Source organism: Erpetoichthys calabaricus, chromosome 9, assembly GCF_900747795.2.
Source record: "Erpetoichthys calabaricus chromosome 9, fErpCal1.3, whole genome shotgun sequence".
Classification (NCBI taxonomy): Eukaryota; Metazoa; Chordata; class Cladistia; order Polypteriformes; family Polypteridae; genus Erpetoichthys; species Erpetoichthys calabaricus.
Window position 1 is genome coordinate 105,958,267 of NC_041402.2, and position 10,950 is coordinate 105,969,216.

Genomic DNA, 10,950 nt, shown 5'->3' on the forward strand with positions numbered 1-10,950 from the left:
CTACATGTGTATTGTGCCAACTATTTTTTTTTTTTAGCCTTTCAAATTCCCCTACTTTCATAATCTCTAACTTGCTCTGCATGTGTATAGTGCTAACGTTTATGAACGTCTTTATGAAGTTCTATTTTGTCTTTTACTCTCTGTCTTTTAATTCTGAGCCCGATTGGACGTGCTTTTTTTCAATTTCACTTGTTCCAGGCTGATAATTACTTTCCTTATTTTCTGAATTTGCACGTAGATTATTCTTTTTCTTTTTTGCTCTTTTTTCTCTCCAATGCTTTTGAGTCTCTTTACTCCACGCTGCTTTCTTCTTTGCTTAGTCGTCGACGTTTCATTTATAACGTATTGTCCTTATACACTTTATATGCGCTGAGACCCTGGATCTGTGTGTGGTCAAATCCTTTAGACGACTGAATGTTTTGCTGCCCATGGTCTTATTTGATATTGATTGTAAGTAGGGCATGTCTTGCAAGAATCTAATGTTCTACATCATCGCGAGACGGTCCTGGGTCAATCTCTTGGCACAAAGTCACATGTTTAAGGTCCCTGCGAGATGCTCCGTGGCCATTCTCTTTTGTCTTGTGGGTCTTTTAAGTGTCTTCCGTGATCTTAAGGTGAAGATCACATCTCATCTCCCGTCTTTCTATCCCAGGATTTTTTTTATAATAGAGAGATAAGAGTTTGGAAGAAGGTATTGTCATCCATTAATACTTAAAATTTCTTGATGTGAGTATTTTACACCAGACAGACTAATGACATGCTATTAGAAATAAACTGGATGCATTAGGATTAAAAGTCAAAACGGAGGTAAAAAGCTTAGGGGTAACTATTGACTGTAATCTAAATTTTAAATCACATATTAATCAGATCACTAGGACAGCATTTTTTCACTTAAGAAACATAGCAAAAGTTAGACCTCTTATATCATTGAAAGATGCTGAGAAATGAGTTCTAGATTACTGTAACGCACTCCTCTCAGGACTACCCAAAAAAGACATAAATCGTTTGCAACTAGTGCAGAATGCAGCTGCTAGAATCCTAACCAGGAAAAAAAAATCCGAGCACATCTCTCCAGTTTTGATGTCACTACACTGGTTACCTGTGTCATTCAGGATTGACTTTAAAATTCTGCTTATGGTTTATAAAGCCTTAAGTAATCTCGCCCCATCTTATATATCGGAATGTGAGAGTCTGAGAGAACTGAGTGTCTCCTTAGAATTCCAAGAGCAAAACTTAAAAGAAGTGGTGAGGCGGCCTTCTGCTGTTATGCACCTAAAATCTGGAATAGCCTGCCAATAGGAATTCGCCAGGCTAATACAGTGGAGCACTTTAAAAAACTGCTGAAAACACTTTACTTTAACATGGCCTTCTCATAACTTCACTGTAATTTAAATCCTGATTGCTCAAGGGCCCAATGGAGTAGAGTCACTTCTGACATTTATGAGATTTGATCCAGGTTGCCAGTGCAGATCCCTAGCCTCAGAGCCAGCACTCCGTAAGGGACTAATTGCATTCAATTCCCAGCTTAATAAGTGTCTGTTAGGAACATTTATGTTTTGCATCTGTCACTGTGGGTTTTTTCCAGGTACTCCAGAATCCTTCTATAACTCAGAAACAAGTATGGGCAGCTCTAAATTAGCTCCTTTTCACTGAGTGTAACTCTGTGCATGAACATAGAATATAGCATGTCACGGACAAACATGTTGACAAGAGTTGGTCTCTGTCTTGTTTGTGATAATGGTGGGTTAGGTTACTACACTTTTCAACTCTGTCCTGGAATAAGTAGGTTAAGAAAATGGAGAGATGGATTTTTCTTTACCAATTCTATAACATACTAAGTAAAATAGACAGTAAAACCATATCAGACATTGAGAATGCATAATTGAAAATCCTTTGAATTTTAAATTTAAATAATGTTTTAAACTTTAGTGTCAGTCAGTAAAAGGTGTTCATTTTGTTTTTAACCTGTGTAATTAAGATATTTAGATTTATGAAGACTGCACATATAATACCTTCATAAACACATTATATAAAACCTTAATATAATTTTAGCTGCAGAGCCAAATTGTACATGTATGTTAAAGGATTAATCATGCATTTCAAGGGCAGTTACTCATTTGTACACTGACTTTCAGAGGTAGAAGAGGCCTTTTGTGCAGCTTTTATTAGGGCATTATGGAATCTAGTATTTAAGTGCAAATACCAGGAAAAAAAGACCTGGAGAACATTTCTATTAAGTCTCTGATGGCGACACCTTCATGAAAGGCTCTCATTGTAACATGTGGGACCAGCACTGCTATCAACACAAACACATTCAAGCATTGGAAGTGAAAAAAGATATTAGCATAAACAAACCACTTCGTGAGACGAAATTTCACATTCCAAGTCAAACAGGAAAATGAAAAACAAGTCTGCACTATAGCAAAGAGGGGAGAGAGGAAAAGTTATAGAAGCAACGCAACTCGTTTCAAGCAGGTACAGTGCTCCTATTTTTAAATAAACAGAAAATAACTTATACTATTCAAAACATTTTCACCTTTAAGGCCTTGCTTTTGTGAAAATTTCTAAATTATAATCTGCTTTTGTTTGTTTCTGCTTGGCCAAACTGAACTCAGATGTGCAATCTATTCTGACAAGTCATAGGCTTACCCTGGTAAGGTTTGCAGTACTAACATATTATGTAGTGCTAACCAACTGGTGTGATACTGTATATTAACAAACAACCTTTATTTTATAGGACATTTTATTTCTAAACAACATCCTTTAAATGCACTTTACAAGTGTAAAGCTACTTACTTATGTAAATACTTAGATTATTTTTTATTCAGCACTGGGATGTGGATACCATAATGGTCCTCCAGAGTGACTAGTTCCTAGCCATGGTCATCCAATGAGGATGGCACCAGGTGTTGCGATGCCAGCGACAAATCATTGCTGATCAGACCTTCTGAATGCTGCCTTCTAAAAAGCATAACCCATCAGGTGGTGTTACAGTTTGTTGTGAATCCTGTCATGCCTTGGTCTCTGCCAAAGACGTATTTGCATAGCAGAGTTTGGGAAGTATAGAGGAATTGAAAATGTTCACCTGTAACATGGGGTAGATGCAGTTGTTGGTGTCAATGTTATTTTCATGAAGCATCAGTGGACTGCTGTGTACAAAGAGGTTTCTGACCACTTCAGTCTTGTATCAGTAGGCATGGAGTGCAGCATCAAGACTTCCTCTGATGTCTTAGTAATGAGGACAATGTTGTCTGTGAAGTGTAGATGGCTCAGCTTCCAAACATCGAAGTTAACACCAAGGTCATCCAATTTTGAGCTCCTGGGGTCATCTCATTCAGAGCTCCTGGAAAATGTTTTTTAAGCATAACAAGAAAAGTTGGGAACTAATGGTATCCCCCTGGAGGACTGCCTTCTTGATAGGTTATTCACACTACTAGATGATGGTACTGGTGTCATGTCATTATGGTAGCTGACTCCTTGCCTTTGAAACATCCAGATGATTTCTCAATGCTCAACAATGTCAGACGTCTTTTCTCATAGTCAATAAATATGAGTACCATATAATGGCTGGTCTCAATCAGGTTTGTAATCATCTAGATATGGTCCATGTATCAGAACTTCATTCAGAGTTCTGCTTATCCAACTAGTTGTTCTTCTTCCAGGATCACCTTTGTGAATACTTTGTCATTAACTAAAAGTAGGGAAGTTGGTCTATGCTCTTAATTCTGCACTTCTCGTGCTTCTTAAAGATTAGAAAGGTGGTCAGTGTCCTCCATTGGTCTGGCATATCCCCACTGTTGATGCACCAGGCCAACAGACATGTCAGCTAGGGGTACAAGATGGAATCATTTGTCTTCAATGATAACTTACAGTAGTTTGGTACTGGTGTATTTCCACTTTTCTTTGGCACGTCAGCACTTCAAACCTCAGCATCATCAATCCTCAGTGGATCAGCAGTGCTGGAAAACAGGTGAATGCAAAAGTCCACAACCTGGTACTGGTTTCAGTGTCTTTGTACAGCTCAGATTGATTCTTGTAATGTGCAACAATAAAGCAATGATTTAAAGAAGAACCCAAAAATTAATATCTTTTTAAAATGTTATTTACGCCATGTACTCTATACTGGCGGCTGAGAAAAAAAATTAATCTCATATTTTCATGCTGAATAAGTGAAAAATGGCCATGGGAAAAAAAAAAAAAAAATCTCACTTTATTCATATTGCATAATCCATATATCTGTTATCCAGTCGGGGGTGCCACAGTATTGCAGTGGTAGTGTTGCTACCTTGCAGTAAGGAGACTAGGATTTGTGTCCCAGGTTGTCCCTGCATGGATTTTGAAAGTTCTCTCCAAGGCTGAGTAGGTTTCCTTCCACAGGCCAAAGACATACAGTTAGGTGAATTGGAAATCCTAAATTGACCATAGTGTGTGCTTGGTGTGTGGGGGTATGTATGTGCCTTGCGATGGACTTGTGCCCTGTCCAGTGTTTGTTCTCTTCCTTGCTCCCTATGCTAGCTGAGATAGGCTCCAGCAGACCACCACAACCCTGCTCAGGACAAAGTGAGTTAGAAACTGACAAAATGACTGACTGACATTAACTAGCCAACCACTTAAAGCTTTATACTTATTTCCCCATAAGTAACAAATTGTTTAACACCAGGATTTGCCATCTTATCAGGCAATCCCCAACCTAAAATAAAAGTCACTAGAAACATTCTATAAGGAATACATCATCTCTTCCATTACTTAAGGTAAAAAATATAACTTGTTTTCCTACCGAGTCCAACACAGGGAAAATCGGTATTACTCCCAACTATCCTAAAACTGCATTCACTCCTCTTTATCAATTCTGAAGTTGTAACAGGCCTGAAATCTCTATTTAAACTCCCTAAGCAATTATTGCTATATTTTGGCTCCCAGAGTTCACAAACTCTGTCCTAAGATGGCAGGTTCTCTCTCAGCTAGGCCTTACCAGCAACCTCACATCTAACATCTATGTTTTATATTTATATAACAAACCTAAAGTACTTTTTTGTTTTTATATCTAAGGTAAAGCTAAGTGCAACCTACAGTATGCCAAAGGTGAATCAATGAATATTTTAAAACAAATGTCCATATTAAATGTATAGTGTGACTTTTTTTGACATGGTGTTCCACTGGGCTTACTGCTTGGATTGTTGCTGTTTTTGTTCAAATTTTACCGATGGAACATAAAATCTAAATACATGCTGTTCAGTTTCACTCCCTATTTAAATGACTCTAAAAGTAGAGTCTGCATATCAAACAAGCAGAATAATAGTTTTCTTACTGTATCCTAACTAATTGCCTAAATGAATTAAAACAGTGGATAAGTGATCGCTTCCTGTATTTAGATTATATTAGTTGGAAAAGTTTGTGGTAAACTCACAAAAATACAACATTGCTCCATCAGTATTTTAGATGTCTTTTTTTTTTACTTTTTTCCATTTTGTTGAGCTATAAATCACATTGAAATACTGAAGGTAAAATAGTGTATTCAAAATGCAATCTATAGTACATTCTAAATATATATGTTTATAATTAAATTAACTGAAACTCAACACCCCTAATCTACCCATTTTGAGGAGCTATGTGAACAAAAGCTAAATATGACATAATTCCTCATATAAGGTAAGACATGAAAAACTTCAAGCAGAGGCGTGAGGTGTTTATTTTAGAACAGCGTTAATTAATTCTTGCCAAATTCTAAAAAGCTGTAAACTATCCCTTACAGAGAAAATGTGATTTTTCCTAGTTTTAGATAATATTGTAATGGCGCTGGAAAGCTGCATCAGTATGAGGATTGCATCAGCAATGAGTCACTAGCAGTATGATTTGGCATTATCCAAACCAGACCAGATGCAAGAAGGCCTATAAAAAAATGTAAGCCTGTCAAATTTGCAGAAAATATGAACTTGTGTGGCAACACCAAGACATTCTTGTTACAAAATAACACGGCATTTTTTCATTGAGTTATGGAAGGGGTTTAAGATTCTTCCTGTTAAGTGAGATAAGTCTACACATATGCAATGTCGTATAGGAGCACACAACATATTTTTTTTGAATAATTTTACCCAACATAGTATTACTCCAATAATGTTTTTAAAATATGAGAGTAGGAGTAAATCAAATACTATCTACAGTAACACATAAACAGAATTATTTCCTAAAAACCGTTCATTGATTGGGTCTTATCCATGGGTGAGTTTAGTTGAGGTAGGTATGTGCAATATATTAGATGGTTTACACTGTGCATTGCACAAATTAAAGAAGAATCTATCTTGTCAATGGAAAAATTATATTTCTGAGATTGTAACTGAATGTCCCATTCCTATAATTCCTGGAGGAATCTACATGTCATCTCTCTGAAATACAATAGTAAAGTCTGAAACTACTGCTCATACTTTCATCAATTAGAATAATTTCTTTTGGGGAAATTATGTTGAAAAAATAATATTGGAAAATTATATTTGAAGCTTAGTTAATACATACCTGTTATCTATATAAAGCAGAGGTCTACAAAGGTTAGGGCACATATAGTAGTGAAGTCTGTTAACAGCAAATATTGTGTAGGTTAAAGAAGGTTAGAATGTATGAGTGTCATGTGCAGGAACAGCTGGAATTACTGACATCTTGGCCATCTTGGTTTCTCCTACCTAAGTATCATATTTTGAGAAAATGATGTAGTACCAGGTTTATAGTAAATAGGCAATAGTTAGTAGTAACTCGATCACAAAGAAAAGTAAACTGAGAGGACTTTGAACAAGATTTGTTTCCCATGGCTAACCAAGCTCGTGGTGATTTGTTACCTTCAAGTATTTATTTTCATGACTTGGTAACATCTATGGATGTCAGAAAATAGAATATTCTCAGCCTTGTTAAACTGCTGCTTACTTATGCTACTTACTTTTGAACATTCTATACACAGTTCCCATGAGATAAACATTCCTGACATGGATGAATTCCCATTCCCATTGACTGACTTTGGCTTTTACAGATAGTGATTGAAAAAACAGTTTTACAGGAAAATGTATTTTTTTAATTGAATTGAGTATAAAGTATTTTTTAATTGAATTGGGTAATCTGTAGAAATAATGGGTATTTTGGGTATACATTTTTATCATTATTAGATGTTTACGATTTTCAATTGTTTGCTTGTTTAAATTTTAATTAATATGGATTCATTCTGAAAGCCATAGCAAGACAATAAAGTTTACACTGAATCATGTTTATTTATTATTTACAGCGTATTAAAAAGTTATTATTATTACTTGCAACTTATTAAAAACAGCAATGGCGTTTACATGATCCACATTTACCAACACATTCAATTAATTAAACCTTTTTAATTTTGGGGTTGTTTTGTCCCTTTAAATATATTGTAGTGACCTCTTTGTACGTAGAGGAAAGAAAACCTGGGAGTCGCAAATGTAGATAATGAAGGAAAGAATTTTTATGAAGGAGCAGCTAAAAACAGGAGAGAAATAAAAATTGTATGGAAAAGAACAGGTGAAAAGAATTAATAATGAAAAGTATGTACAGTGTCAACCCCTCCTCTCTTCTGGTTTTAGGGGACCCATTAACTGATTTGAAGTGGCATTTATATAGTCCAAGGGATGCTGTTGCTCTCAGCTAGTCTTGGACCAGAGGACCCCACTTCCTCTTCTGCTTCTCTCTCCCTGTCTTTTTGCTTCTCGTTCAGCAACACCTAAGTTCTCCACCATAGTATGTGGCGCCCACACTCAACCTTTACAGCACATTTCCTAACAATGCTTTCCTTGAGCTTCACTGAATGTTTCTCCTTGCACTTCAGATCTCACCATAAACACCACATGTTATCCCATCACTTTTTTCCTGTCAAGAAGACTTGCCTGTCTCTGCTCATTCATCAATCTATTGGTCAGTGCCACTCTTTGTGCATCCCACCAATTGCTTCTGCTGGGGGTATTCATTCGCATAAACTGGCAAGCTTCAAACAGCCTGCTAGGCTCAGTTTCAGAGTTTTTATGGCATGCTAGCAGAGCATACTTGCTACAGTAATATATTCAAATAAAATACACCTGTCAGCTAATTTGTTTTCTATAATGTCAAGTTTAATCAATTCAGTCCGAGCATTATTCTGAGATACTTGCTTTTTTATTGTTGCAGTTGTTTTAACCCCTACATATTGATATACTGAAATGTCATTTCATAGCAGATACCTGTTGCCCAATATATACAGTCCTGCCAAACTTTTTCAGTTTTTATTTCAAATGAGAAATGGTGCTTTTGTTCACGAGTCTATGAGTGAGTCAGTCAACTTTGCATTTTATATATATATATAGATTAGTACATACATTCAGATAATTCTAAAGGGTTCACAAACTTTTCCTTGTAAGAGTATAATGGAAAATCTTTATTTCTATTATAAATAGCTGTACACATCAGATTTTTTGTTTGTTTATCTTATTAAGTAGGTTATTTATGTAATTTTGTGTGACTAATAACTTTATTTTAACCATAGCAAATTTTGTAACTCTCTGTAAGCTATCTGAGCTCATATTCATTCAAAAGTGCTATGCAAGGTTAAATTGGAATAGGAACTGTCTTGCTGTGACCCTCTTGCTCATCAGAACAAACTAGAACTGCACAGAACCCAGTCAGCATTTTACAAATAATTCCACACCCATCTGAAACCCATTACTTGAGGCAACTCCAAAGAGGACAGGTAATATCCAGGGGCCTCATATATAAATGGTGCGTACACCCATTTCCATGCTCACATCGCGATGTATAAAAACTAAACTTGGCGTAAAGCTGTGCACATTTTCACGCCAGGTCAATCCCTTGCATACGCAAGTTCTCCGCTCGGTTTTGCAAACTAGTGGCACCCAGCGTCAAAGCAGTGCTACTGTTCCTGTGTGGTTTCCCTTTATTTTTTAGATTCACATCCCTGACACGGTTTTATCAAATACACTGAAATTAACTGCATATCTTTTATTAGTTTAAGGCATTTGATTGTAATCAACTCATAACCATATAATGGTGCACAGAATGGCACATACTATTCCAAATACTATAGCTGCTTTAGCTCTGTCACTGTCAGTGCACCACTCAGAGTATTTAATCCACTGTATCTGAGTGCGGAATCACAGCTCTACAGCAGCTGATTGGAAAGCTCTACTGCAGATTGTGTCAAGATTGGGGAGAAATATCGGGATAGAGTTTCTAGCACACGCTGCCTCAGCCATTCTTCCATAAGGCAAATGCTTCAGAGCCTTTCCTGTATGGACCTCATGGTTTAGAAACAGTTTCATCCCAAGAACTATAAATGCACTCAATCAGTCCACCAAGTGCTCCAGGTAGAACTGTTTGTACTTATAAGTACAATTACCTCATTGTAAACTTGCATTACAGTTGTAATATTGCATAATCTGAGCCACGTATGCTTTCATATTGTATATTTTTCGCTGTTTTTTTATTATATTATTATTATTATTATTGTTGTTGTTATTTTACCATTTTATAGGAAAATAAGTTTATGGAGGATTTGCATATTGAATCTCATTGTACCATACAATAAAAATAAAGGAATTCAATTCAATTGAGAGCACGTATTCACAGATGATGACAACTGGCTTCTATGTCAATTTAGATTTCCAGGCACTATCTTCGTGGAGCTCTTGATATCATTTTAAAGATGAAATCCATTAAAATATATATTACATTATACAGATACATTTTGGACTTCATTTAAATAATGTATATTGTTATTGATTAAATATGCAAGGACTCACTGGCGCCCCATTCAGGTTTTGTTCCTGCCTTGTGCTGTATGCTTGCTGGGGCTGGCAGGACCCTGCATGGATAGATGGATGGAATAATTAAACATGTACTACGAAGATATTTCAATGTTCCTTAAAAGTTTTGAAGAACTGGCGATCTATGCTTACAGGTGGCTTGATATTTATTAAAGAGCCAATTGTTTGGCAATTGGTTATTTGGAGAAAGAAAAGGAAAAACAGGAATCGGGGGTTAGTACGTTTGAAAGAGACGGTAATGCTACAATAAATTATTTTATTGAGGTTCGTGCACAGGGAAGCAAGCATCTTGTGGGAGGCAGGAACAATCTCTGGAAAGCGCACCAGCTCGTCCCTGCTACTGTGCCAACGGGCCTCAATCTATACTAATAAAAGACAAAGCCCTCACTGACTCACTGACTGACTGACTGACTGACTGACTCATCACTAATTCTCCAACTTCCCGTGTAGGTAGAAGTCTGAAATTTGGCAGGCTCATTCCTTACAGCTTACTTACAAAAGTTAGGCAGGTTTTATTTCGAAATTCTACGCGTAATGGTCATAACTGGAACCTGTTTGACTGACTCACTCATCACAAATTCTCCACTTCCCGTGTAGGTAGAAGGCTGAAATTTGGCAGGCTCATTCCTTACAGCTTACTTACAAAAGTTAGGCAGGTTTTATTTCGAAATTCTACGCGTAATGGTCATAACTGGAACCTGTTTGACTGACTCACTCATCACAAATTCTCCACTTCCCGTGTAGGTAGAAGGCTGAAATTTGGCAGGCTCATTCCTTACAGCTTACTTACAAAAGTTAGGCAGGTTTCATTTTGAAATTCTACGTGTAATGGTCATAACTGGAACCTGTTTTTTGTCCATATACTCTAATGGAGGAGGTGGAGTCACGTATCGCGTCATCACGTATTACGCCTCCTACGTAATCACGTGAACTGAAAACGAGGAAGAGATTTACAGCACAAGTCAAATGCGGGAACGAAGGTAAATTACATTAATTGTTGACTGTCTTTTAATACTGTGTACTTGTTGAGTGTCTTTTAATACTGTGTAAGCATACATATTAACACATGTGCAATTAAACGTGTGCATTTACGGGGTGATTTCTCAGGCTTAAAAGCTCGCCTTTTATTAAA

The 10,950-nt window shown here is 36.6% G+C and overlaps 1 protein-coding gene across 1 annotated transcript in view; it reads left to right on the top strand.

Annotated features, from left to right (window-relative positions):
- The first annotated feature begins 2,378 nt into the window (after positions 1 to 2,378).
- Positions 2,379 to 10,950, top strand: part of LOC127529079 (fibulin-7) — a 113,900-nt gene continuing 105,328 nt past the window's right edge. The window contains exon 1 of the mRNA XM_051931545.1: positions 2,379 to 2,475. The gene's annotated coding sequence lies outside the window, so the exon portion shown is untranslated. The remainder of the gene's footprint in view (positions 2,476 to 10,950) is intronic.